The 12507-nt window shown below is 42.4% G+C and overlaps 1 long non-coding RNA gene across 1 annotated transcript; it reads right to left on the minus strand.

The window, feature by feature from the left end:
* Positions 1–1094: 1094 nt before the first annotated feature.
* LOC124361497 lies at positions 1095–6006 on the minus strand. Its single transcript, XR_006922308.1, has 2 exons — positions 5886–6006; positions 1095–1164 (listed from the first exon to the last, which is right to left on the minus strand). It is a non-coding gene; the product is annotated as an uncharacterized LOC124361497 (long non-coding RNA).
* Between the last annotated feature and the right edge of the window lie 6501 nt (positions 6007–12507).

Here is a 12507-nt window from a genome sequence, read left to right on the forward strand (position 1 = left end):
ATCAATAACTAGTGGATGCCAATGAAGTTAAAATTTATCATTGAAAGATAAATATTACCTCACACATACTGGAATAGCTAGATTATATTAATATATTCATGTTAGAGTAAATTAAAATGTATATTTCAAGGATTTCCTTTATAAATCTGATAATTTGTCTTATTTGTATGATTCATTCTCGAAAAGGGATACCACATAGTTTGATCCTATACTTATTATTGAAAACATCAATCTGATCACGGGGTTACAATGATGACTTCAGGATCACTACAACCACCGCAATGATATTACACTACAAAGAGATATTGAATCTGTTGTACCGTGAACTTAAGAGCTTCTCATCCTGAGCAACATAGTACAACGATATAGTTTTAATTAAACTTGATTACGTTTGTAACAATTATATTAAAATAACAAGAATAAATTATGCAGGATATGCGTACATTTATATGTTCGAAAACTCATCAAATTCCATGTTTAGTGCCAAAATATGTCTAGAGTATGTACAAAGACCCTCAAACTTAATACACAAGTCGTGGTACTTGGAGTGCCCATCGAAAAAATATAAAAATATGATGCTTTACGTCTCCTTGTTTCAAAAACATCCTGAATATATTCACATTATAAAGAATAGTGGCCAAGGTTACGCACGTACGGATCATTGATGAGGAAATTCTTTTTTTAAGTTCCTGATTTTGTTGAATAGTGTGAATACTGGCTAGTAGACCTTGCGCCCTTTGCGGACCGCGCCCTGATTGGTCGAGAGGGGGTCACGTGATCCAAGATGGCGGCTAAGCTCCGCCCCCTGCGGGAGAAATTCCCTCATGTGCGGGAGAAATTCCCTCATGTGCGGGAGAAATTCCCTCCTCACACTCTTATCCTAGTGTTTTGGGGTGATTTTGGGTGTCAAAATCGTTGTTTTTCGGTAAAATCGGTGATTTGTTGGGTCCGGTGAGGGAGAAACGAGGGACGGAGGGAATTCCAACATGGCTGCGCCCATGTATCACGTGATCAAAAAAAAAAACCATTATGGCCGCGCCCACGTAAACATAACCTCACTTTTCTCGGCGGGGATTTCAAATAAAACGACTCAGTAAAGATAAGCTATTTATTGCTACATAATCAGTGGTCACCGTGGTCAGCCTCCGGGTCCCTTGCGGTTACCTGTAAAAAAAACCAGACATGTAACGACTGCAACCGCAAACTTCCTATTGGCCGGAATAAACGCGTCTCTGATTGGTCTAAAATAGCCGCCAAGCACTCTGATTGGTCGGTGTTCTACACAGTCGGCAGAGATTTCCCTGTCTCGCCAGTCTGGAGGTGAACGTCAAAGAGGTAAGACCTATGTCGCTCTGTTCCTTGATATTGCACAACATTGTGTAAAATTATCAAGACAAGTAAACCTCGCTAATTACTAATATAAAATAAATAAGACAGTGCTTACCTACCTAGTTACCCAGATATTATTTTTTAATATATTACTGTTGCAATGGAATCTCAACCTATTGAAGTAGGTCCAGAGTCTCGTATGGAACTGGATCCTGTAAAAGTACTAGGAAAATACGAGACGTATGTAAAAAGATACAGAGTTTACGGTACCAAGACCACCTTCAAATTTAATACAGTACCAGATAACGTAAGTGAAATAGACTGGATAAAAACCGGATTTTCCAAATTAGTCGATGACATAAAATCAAACTGTTCAGATTCAGACTACCTGGGATTTACACTTCACAGTTTAAATTTGAAAACCAAAGAGCCAGGTTATGTAGCGTTTCGGCCGGCTCATCAAGTCAAAAGTGATGTTTTATTCGAAATTTTTGGTGGCATAATTCAAAGTAATGCCGATTCCGTAAAGTCAGCTGATACGTTTAGAGTAGAGTGTACTAGAATTAATCTTCCTGTAGGTAGTGCTAGAGTAAGACCAGGTTTTTATAATAACTTTGAAGAAGAATGTAAAGCACGTAGAGGTATCGTAGTCATTAAGAATAGCGATAGTCTGTGTCTGCCCCGAGCTATAGTGGTAGCAAAGGCCAATGCTAAAAAAGATCCCGAGTATGAATTGATAAAAAAAGACAAAGGCGCGAGACAAACAACAAAGGCGAAAAAATTGATGGCGAAAGCCCGAGTTCAAATACCGAAAGAGGGAGCGGGGGTCCCCGAACTTAATAAATTCCAAGACCACCTCAAAAAATATAATATTACAGTTTATAACTACAACCGTAAAGGCCGAGAAGTGTATTTTAATGGTAATAATGAAAGTGCTTTGTACAAAATTAACTTGTTGTATCACGAAAACCATTATAATGTAATAACTAGCCTAACTGCAGCTTTTGCGTGCCGTTTCTATTGTGAAGCATGCCATGTCCCTTACGACCACAAAGGTGTACATATGTGTTCAAATATCTGTCCTGCATGTCAATCCGTTTCTCCGCCTTGTAAAGAGGAGCATGGGGGAATTTTGTGCCCTGACTGTAACATGACCATGAAAAATCAGATTTGTTTCGCGGCCCACAAGAGTGAACGTTGTAAGTCGGTAAAAAAATGCTTACAGTGCCAAAGACTTGTGTTTTTGAACAATCGTAAGTCAAAACATGTGTGCGGTGAAGTGTTTTGTAAAATCTGTAACGAGTTCATGGCCCCAAACCACCAGTGCTACATGCGGGTCGACACAGGAAAACCCAAAACCAAAGACTTTCTTTTCATTTTCTTTGATTTAGAGACCCGTCAAGATGAAATTTTAACGGAAGAATCTAGAGTTCATAAAGTTAACCTTTGTGTTTCTCAACAATTTTGTTGGAAATGCATTGGTGGGGAAAATTGCCAAAATTGTACCTCCCGCACTCGTGTGTTTAGACAAGACCCTGTAGTAAGATTCATGGATTACGTAATGGAGGAGAGAAAAAAATTCAAAAACGTATGTGTAATGGCTCATAACGGTCAGGGTTTCGACTTTCAATTTCTGTTAAAGTACGTTCTCGAACAATCAAAATTCACTCCAGAGCTAATTATGCGTGGCACTAAAGTCATTCTTATGGAATTAGATAACGTCAGATTTATCGATTCGCTAAATTATTTCCCCATGGCCCTCTCTGCACTACCCAAAGCCTTTGATCTCCCCCCGGAGAAGAAGAAGGGTTACTTCCCTCATCTTTTCAATACTTTGGCAAACCAAAATTATGTAGGCCCCATACCACCCAAGGAGTACTATTGCCCTGAATCCATGTTTGAGAAGTCTTACAAAGATTTTGAAAATTGGCACAACGACCAACTTAACCAAAATGTAGTTTTTGACTTTCAAAAAGAGTTGGTCGAGTACTGTATCTCCGATGTGGAGATACTGGCGCAAGCGTGTATTAAGTTTAGAAACATGTTTTTGAAAGAATGTAATGTAGATCCGTTCATAGAAGCCGTCACCATTGCCAGCGCCTGTAATTTGGTTTTTAGACGGAATTTCTTAAAACCCAACACTATTGGCCTGGTTCCTAAAAACGGATACCGTATGGTTGATAACCAATCGCCTATTGCTTTACAATGGCTTACTTGGGAGGAAGACCAGCGCGGTATTAGGATCCAACACGCAGGACGGGAAAGAGAAGTAAAAATCGAGGGATTAAAAGTAGACGGTTTTGACGGGGAGCGCGTATACGAATTTCAGGGCTGTTATTTCCATGGGTGCCCAAAATGTTTCAGATACGATAGGGAAGCATCCTTGCCCGATGATCCCTCAGACTCCCTGCACTTAAGGTTCGAGAGAACCAAAGCTAAAATGGCTCGTCTCCGAGCATCCGACTATGAAGTAATTGAAATGTGGGAGTGTGAATTCAATAAAATAAAGAAAGAACAAAAATTGGATTATCTAAATTCTCTCCCCATCCTAAACACACTCCCGCTCAATCCCAGAGATGCCTTCTTCGGGGGAAGGACAGGTAATGCTAAAACCTTCCACAAGTGCGAGGACGGGGAAACAATTCAGTATGTAGACGTTTGCTCCTTGTACCCGTTTGTCAATAAGTTTTTGCCTTATGTTTTATCCCATCCAAAAATCTTTGTAGGTGACAAGGAGTGTAGAGAAAGAGGCATGGAGGCCGAAGGACTCCTAAAATGTAAAGTATCGCCTCCGCTAAATTTGTACCACCCCGTCCTCCCTACACGTATGAACAATAAATTAATATTTGTCTTATGCCGTACATGTGGTCTAGAAATGCTAAACACAGACTGTAATCATAGCACCGAAGAAAGAGCATTGACAGGGACATGGACGATGCAGGAAATGAGAAAGGCTGTAGAGAAGGGGTATACCATCTTAGAAATGTACGAGCTTTGGGATTATAAAATCATTACTTACGAAGACGGTGGCCTTTTTACCGATTTTGTAAATAAGTTTCTAAAAATTAAACAGGAGGCATCGGGCTACCCCTCCTGGTGCCTCACAGAAGAGGATAAAGCCGTGTATATTCAAAATTATTATAAACACGAAGGTGTCAGACTCGACCCTTCCAAAATTGAAAAAAACGGGGGTCTTCGCTCTCTCGCAAAATTGATGCTAAATTCGTTTTGGGGAAAATTTGGACAGAGGGAGAACCAAACTAAAACTTCCATCATTAGAGAACCCGACGAGTTTTTTAAATTACTAACAAGTCCCGGGACACAAGTAAACGTCATTCAAGAAATTAACGAAGAGGTCCTCCTTGTTAACTGGCAGAACATAGACGAAGTCGGTGAATCCCTGCGAACCGTAAATGTTGTGCTCGCGGCCTTCACCACCGCACACGCTAGACTTAAGCTGTACAGTTACTTAGATCGAATAGGCAAACAAGTACTTTACTATGATACCGATAGTGTATTGTACATACGTAAGGAAGGTTCGTACAGTGTCCCCACAGGGGACTACTTGGGCGAAATGACCGACGAGTTGGCCGACTATGGTCCAGACTCATACATAGTAGAATTTGTTTCCGGAGGCCCCAAGACTTATGCCTATCTTGTTTGGTCCACTAATAAAAACGCACTAGTTGAAGTTTGTAAAATAAAAGGCCTTACTCTAAATTTAAAAACTAGTGAAAAACTAAATTTTTCAAAATTAAAAGAAATGGTACTTTCTGAAAGCAAGCAATCATTAGAGATCACTGAGAACCGCATTAGGCGTACTAAAGACAGAAACATAATTACCGTAGAAGAGACTAAAATGTTTAAAGTGACTGGACCAAACGCAAACACGAAGGTAAGTATGAAACTCTACCATTCGGTTACAGTAAAAGGCTAAAAACTTACAAATAACTACACTCTGATCCCATTAGTCGATTCGCTCGCATCTCCTCTGCTATTCTAAGTACACTCCTCCGATCCTCCGTAAGTTCACAGACCCGCCTTCCACATATCAGTGAACTTTTTCAAAGTCAAGGTAATAACTCTTTGTTCATCTGACATGCTGACACTAACTAACTAACTAACTGACTGACTTATAAAGACGCACGAGCCTCATACTCCCCACTATCACCGTCACCAATCGCAAGCGTGAGTCCTGTTCCATATATTGATTCTTAAAGACTTGCACATGACAAGGCTATGCCCCGGACAGCTTCAGGGGTTCTGGAAGCGCGAGTGAATGAGACCTCTAAGGCCGGCGTAAAACCTGTAAGCCCTGGGGTCACGAATGAAGGTCACTGGCGCGGCCTAACAGCCCGTAAACCTGAATGTTGTGTGTGAATGAGACCTCTAAGGCCGGCGTAAAACCCGTAAGCCCTGGGGTCACGAATGAAGGTCTCTAAGGCAGGCCTAAACTCTGTAAGCCCTGGGACCTGAATGTTGTGCGTACGACAGAACCCCTGGAGGTACCCCACTGGCACGGCCTGACCTAGAGAGAGACTATCTTAAGGACTTACCTACAGCCTCCAAGTATTTCAAGAACATTGCATTGTCCTCCTCTTCGTCGGAGTACCACCCGACGTCGTAGTCTTCTATAGGTCCCTCGAAAGGGACACGAGACCCTGATGCTGAAAAAAAAATCCGATACTCTGAGTATCTATCTGAATGAAAATCATTAGTAAACTTTTGAAACAAGTATTACGTACCTTTAGCGGTCGGCGATGGAGGCGGTGGCGGAGGAGGCGGTGGCGGAGGAGGCGGTGGCGGCGGTGGCGGTGGAGGCGGTGGCGGAGGAGGCGGTGGCGGTGGAGGCGGTAGCTCCTTGGCGAGGTACTGCCACAATACCACCAGCACAGTTGCCAACATTGTAACTGACTGACTGCGTTACAGAACGCGAGAGCTTTATGGAAGGGAGAGGTCACATGACCTCAAGTCAATGTCACCGGGGAGGTGCGAGTGTTTCATTCTAACTCAAACCATGGCCGAGTCTAGAGCATTCCAGCCACACTCCCTGTTTGACCTCGCTAAAAAAACCGTGGTCAAACAGTTCTCTAACAATGGGAGTGCCCTTATGAGTTTAGAAGTACCGCTGACGGTCAGGGACGCTCTCATCGAAGAGCACATTGAAACCGACTGTTTTCAAGTGATGTGTACACTCTACGTACCACTCGGTTCGCAAAACATCTACTGTGGCATCCCGTGTTTGAGAAGTGATATGGATATAGAGCCCGAAGTTGAAATATATATTACATATGAAACCCCCCACTGTACCATCTTGTTTTTGAAAAGAGAGCCTGGAATAGAACCCGATATCTGGTACTGTGTGGAACGTGTTGTTTACCATGAGTTATCAAGAGAGGATTTCCTATATGTAAAAAGAACATTTCGTTGTATAGTCTGCGATAGGACCCTTGCCGGTGCTGGGTGGAGGGGTTTTTGTGGATGCTTCCGCTGTCCAGTGTGTCATAAGCAAATCTTAGACCTCCCGACACAGTTCTACAGGAGGTCTACAGGGGGTTATTGTGAGTGCCTTCGTTAGGCCGTCTAAGTACAAAGAGACGGGGCATTATTGGGGTCGTGGAGTGACAACCAGTTCAGACTGGACAGACTCCTATACCCCAATAATGCTTAACCTGGGTACTGTGTTCCATACACAGTACGAGTGTTCCGCAACCACACTCAGCTTAGACGGCTATAAATACCGGTGATATACAGATTAAAAATGTATAAACTTGTATATAGTGTTGATATCACTGTAAAATTGTAAATACTCTTGTAAACACTTATATTTGTGCAAAGTGTGAGGTCTCAGTGGGGGAGTCGGTGGTGGTGGGAGAGTAATCGTGGAGACAGTGGTGGTGGTAGTGGGAGAGCACTTCATTCTCAATCATGGCGTGGAACCCAAAGAGCCTCTATGATCTTTGTCTACGGCAAATTGCCCGACACCGTATTGACTTCTTACGACATATCCAGATCCCCGAATCCATCCGTCGGGAAATTAAATCTAAACATCGCGAATACTGCTTTGAATTGATAGTCAGATACAAAGAAGTTTACGACGGACGCAGACTACGCAGACTTTGTCATATGTGTGCTCGTGACCTTTTACCTGTTCTTTGGCAAGAAGGATTGACGTCCACGTATTACTTCACGGAAGATACATTTTACACAATGCGTAGTTTATGGGAGTGCGCATTGTGTAAAACTCACCTCTTTTACTATACGACCGGGCGTTGCATGTGCGATCATTCCATTGTCTAAGCAACAAGGGATGGGACAGTATTTGATCACCGGGCGACAACCAGTTACTTCTGGACTGGTCCTCAAAATCAAATACTGTTTAACCTGGGCATCGAGCATGCTAGTGTTCGATGTGGGTGTTCCAAACCACACCACTTAGACGAATATAAATACCGGTATACAGATTATTTTTTCTTCATTTACAAAATGGACGCGATAGCGAAAGAACTGCACAAACCGGCTAGGCGTAATTACCCCAGACGCAGGGTTACGCTGAAAGGAATTAATGACCTGTATCAAGCCGACCTTGTAGAGATGATACCTTACTCGAGAGTAAACAGAGGTTACAAGTATATACTGACGATGCTAAACTGTTTCTCAAAATTTGCGTTTGCCGTTCCTATAAAGAACAAGACCGGCGCTGAAGTCGCGCATGCACTAGAACCTATACTGTCTAAACACAAGATGAAAAACTTTCAAACGGACCACGGTAAAGAATGGTACAACAGTCACGTTAAAAAACTTTTAAACAAACACAGCATTAACCATTACTCTACCCAATCACATTTGAAAAGTTCTATTGTGGAACGTCTAAACAGAACCCTGAAAGAAAAAATGTACGAGAGATTTACGGCACACGGTAGCTACGAGTGGTTAAGTATTTTACCAGACATAGTCAAGGAGTACAACAGTAGTGTGCACAGGACAATCGGTATGAAACCAAAAGATGTTAGACGAAAACACGTAAAACAGATTCTCGCCCGCATAAATAAACATAATAAAGTGGTTAAAACAAAAAATCCTAAATTCCGTGTAAGCGATCAGGTTAGAATTAGCAAATACAAAGGTGTATTTAAAAAAGGATATCTACCCAACTGGTCAAATGAAATATTTACAATATTTGCGATAAAACCTACAAAACCTGTAACGTATATATTACAAGACATAAGAGGTGATATTTTGCAAGGCGGTTTCTATGAACAGGAACTGATAAGAACCGCAACAGGAAATGCCTATCTCGTTGATAAAGTACTCCGGCGGAAAGGCTCCAAGGTCTTGGTGCGGTGGCGCGGTTTTGACGATACTCACAATAGCTGGGTAAACTCCAAAGATATTATTAAACCTAAAAAAAGAAAGTAAATTATAAAACATGATGCAATACCGTGGAACCGTCATTACCAAAATGAAGCTCGTAAAGCAAGCCACGACGTTTAACGTCCACAACATGGACGAGTATATAGGTAGCGGTTTAAGTCGCAAAAACAAAAACGGTCCGCTTTTACCAGACTCGATAAGAGGTTTAATTGTAGGTCCTTCAAACTGTGGTAAAACAAACGTGTTATTCAATCTGATCACCGATCCGAACGGATTACGATTCGAGAATGTGTACGTATTTTCAAAGTCATTGTACCAACCAAAGTATCAATTACTGGCTAAAATGATACCGAAGGAAGTAGGGTATTTCGCGTACGACGATAGCTCCCTGGTCATTAAACCGGACGAGGCTAAGGAAAACTCTTTGATGATTTTTGACGATATAGCTTGCGAAAAGCACGGCAATATCCGCAGTTACTTTGCTATGGGGAGGCACAAGAACGTAGATACATTCTATCTCGGTCAAACCTACAGTCACGTACCGAAACAGCTGGTCAGAGACAATGCAAATTTCATAATACTCTTCAAACAGGATGATATGAATCTACACCACGCTTACAGTGATCACGTCAATACCGATATGAGATTTGAAAAATTCAAACAGTTGTGCAGTATGGCGTGGAAGGACAAACACGGTTTTATCGTCATTAGCAAGGACGATGACATTGATAAAGGGAGGTACCGAGTAGGTATAGACAGTTTTGTTCAAGATCTATAATGGTGAGGATCTACACTTATAACGACATCAGAGGGTTCTCGGACCAGAGACTTCACAAAGTCAACTCAAATCTGTGTACGTGGTACTACCCGGACAAGAAAAAATTTTGCGGTAATTACTGTAGCAGACGACCACCACACGGTTTCCTTTTCAATAGATGGTGTTGGAGACACAAACGCCAAGGACAGTACAGTGCAACCATTCCTCCTGTAATTCTGTTAATGATTTCGTCCAGCGAACGGTTTTATAACCGCGATATCTGGATAGAATTTTTGAAAAAGAGCCAAGAGAAAGGTGTACCGTTTGAACTCGTTGTATACCACGAAGACATGTTAAAGTGTACTGTGCGGGAATCGCAGAACCTCTTGTCCCGATTCAGACCGTTTCCAGACCAATTCGGTAAGCTTGTACCGTTGAGAAACGCACACGGCGGTATATACTTTGCCCAAGTCTGTATAAAGATGTTGGAGTACGCTTGTAAAGTCCCACACACCTCACGTTGCATCATTCTCACGGAGCGAACTATACCTATTAGGAAACCCGTTACAATCTACAGACAAGCACTGGCCTCGAAATGCTACAGCGACATCAGCTATAACGTGGCGTACGGGCCGACCCCACGTGGACTACCGAGAGGCGAGAGAAACAAAGAGTTTGCGGCTGTAAATAATCTGTGCCAGAGCCTCTTTACATCAGAATTTCTAAAGGTGGCCTTACCAACTGTCCCTATGTACTGTGAAATGTTCGGAATAAGTCTGACGGACGGAGTGTATAGTATTACAAACCGTGATCAGTTTGAGGCGTGGAGGAGATTTACAGGAGCCAATCCTTGTGAGTTCTGGCTACTCAACTCATACCTGATCCATATACACGGTAGGGTGAGGAACCCTATCGCTCGGTTAAAAGAGTACATGGATAAGACGGTAGAGAATGACAAGTACACGGTGGCCGAGATCCCGCAGTGGAGAGACGGATGGAAGAGAACGTTTGTATTTAGATCACGAGCGCAAGTGCAAATACCGAGATCAGTCTACTTCAGGAAACTGGGTACGGTAGCGTCACTTGGTGACATTATACACTACCTTAGAAAACACAAGAAACGCGCAATGTTTTTCAGACAAGTCGAACTACCGTAGTTAAAAGTGTCAACTCAACACGGACTCGGTCAGTGTGCAATATGGAGCCAAACAAGAAGAAGGTAAGATTTGACGACAGAGTGAAGGTTCATTTCGTTTCAAGATACGATGAGTGCAGAGGTATTGATGTATCACATGTTTTTGAGCAAATGAGGAAAGCGTATATAAATGTTAAACGGACAGATGGTGACATCATTGATAAAAATGGAGCGGAACGAGAAACAGCTTACAGCCGAGATATCAAAGTTGAGAACGGCCATCAGGCGAAAGTATAAGGAGTTTAAACAAGGGACTCTGTCTACCGAGATACGTCTGGAAAACCAGTACAAACCACTCCTGTCTGAACTGCGAAAGAAAACCAAGAATTCCGAAAATATAAAAATCGAACCTGAGGAAGAGCAGCAGGAGATAAAAGAGGAACTCTTCTCTCCCGCTGTAACATCATCTCCGAGAGTACCCGCTTACTTACAGGACGACGAAGTGCTGGAGACTAGTGATCCACCTTTACCCGAAGCAAGCGATATCCTTTCCACCGCTAAAGGACAACTAGAGGCTTCACAATGGGTGGAAAACACATTCCAAAATGCACTTACAGTCAAGTACATGAAGTCACTGATGAAGGACATTCCCAGTCAAAGAAAGATTGATTCCATATACGGACCACGCTATGATAACGGCACACTAATGATTGGAAACAAAGTGTTAAATTTCGATAGTAACGGCAGTATAGTCATAGATGATGTGTACTACAAACCTACGAAAGGTCTGTACGAATTAGTCTTTAAACGCGCACCGTTACATTACGATGAAACTGATTTGGTCACTTACAAGGATATATTGAACAGGACACACGCTCACAAAAGAGGTTACAATTATAAAAGTACCATAAACCGTAACAAATCGACAAAATACGAACTTGTCATTTCAAAACTATTTCCCAAAGCTTACTCGGGCAAAGGCTTCAAGGACATGTCAAACCCTGATCCCGTGTATTACGACGATCCGAATGAATTGTGTGAGAGATTAAAGGTTTTAATAGGTTCAGCTGAGGCGGGTAATACGGGTCATAAAAACGAAATTATAAACATCGTGGAAGAGTTGAGGGAGTTGAAACTCATCCGTGGTAGAGGAAATTCCAGGTATAGAGCATTGGTATAAAAAGTAAAGGATGTTCTCTTAGATTACAGTTTCAAAATGAGCGTGGACAAGTTTGGTCGCACCAGTGGCGAGACCGGTAAAAGAGGCCCTCCTGGGGTCGGGTTTCGCATAACGGTAGACGGTGATTACGATATCAAGGGCAAGCGGTTATGTAACGTGGCCGACGCCCAGCAGAGTCTAGACGCTATAAACCTGCAGACCTTGGACAAGAAATTAAATGGCACTAAAACGGATATGACCCGGTCTATGCTCAAGACACTCAAACTCGATGCCAGAAATAACAGAATACCTAACGTAGCTAACCCTACGAACGAAGCGGATGCCATCAATTTGCGAACGCTAAATAAAAGAACATTAACGTTCGATACTGAGATAATAGACGCTAAAAAGAGAAGAATAATCAACCTGAGCGATGGTGAAGGATTAAACGACGCTGTCACTCTGTCACAACTACATACTCTTACACCTATGAAGAGTATCAGAGATTCTACCGTTACTTTCAATAATTTCAGACTGCGCAGCGTTGGATGGCCAGTCGAGCCTAAGGACGCTACGACTAAACGGTATGTAGATAGTCGTATACCCCAAATGGGCAAAGACGGGCATTGGAGTTTTGGACATAAGCGTCTGAGCGAGATTGAAGAGCCTCTATACGAGGGTGAAGCTGTTAATCTCAAATACTTTCAAAAACACGCCATGACCAGAGCGGTGCAAGATTGGAACGCGCAAACC

This window comes from Homalodisca vitripennis, chromosome 4, assembly GCF_021130785.1.
Source record: "Homalodisca vitripennis isolate AUS2020 chromosome 4, UT_GWSS_2.1, whole genome shotgun sequence".
Classification (NCBI taxonomy): domain Eukaryota; kingdom Metazoa; phylum Arthropoda; class Insecta; order Hemiptera; family Cicadellidae; genus Homalodisca; species Homalodisca vitripennis.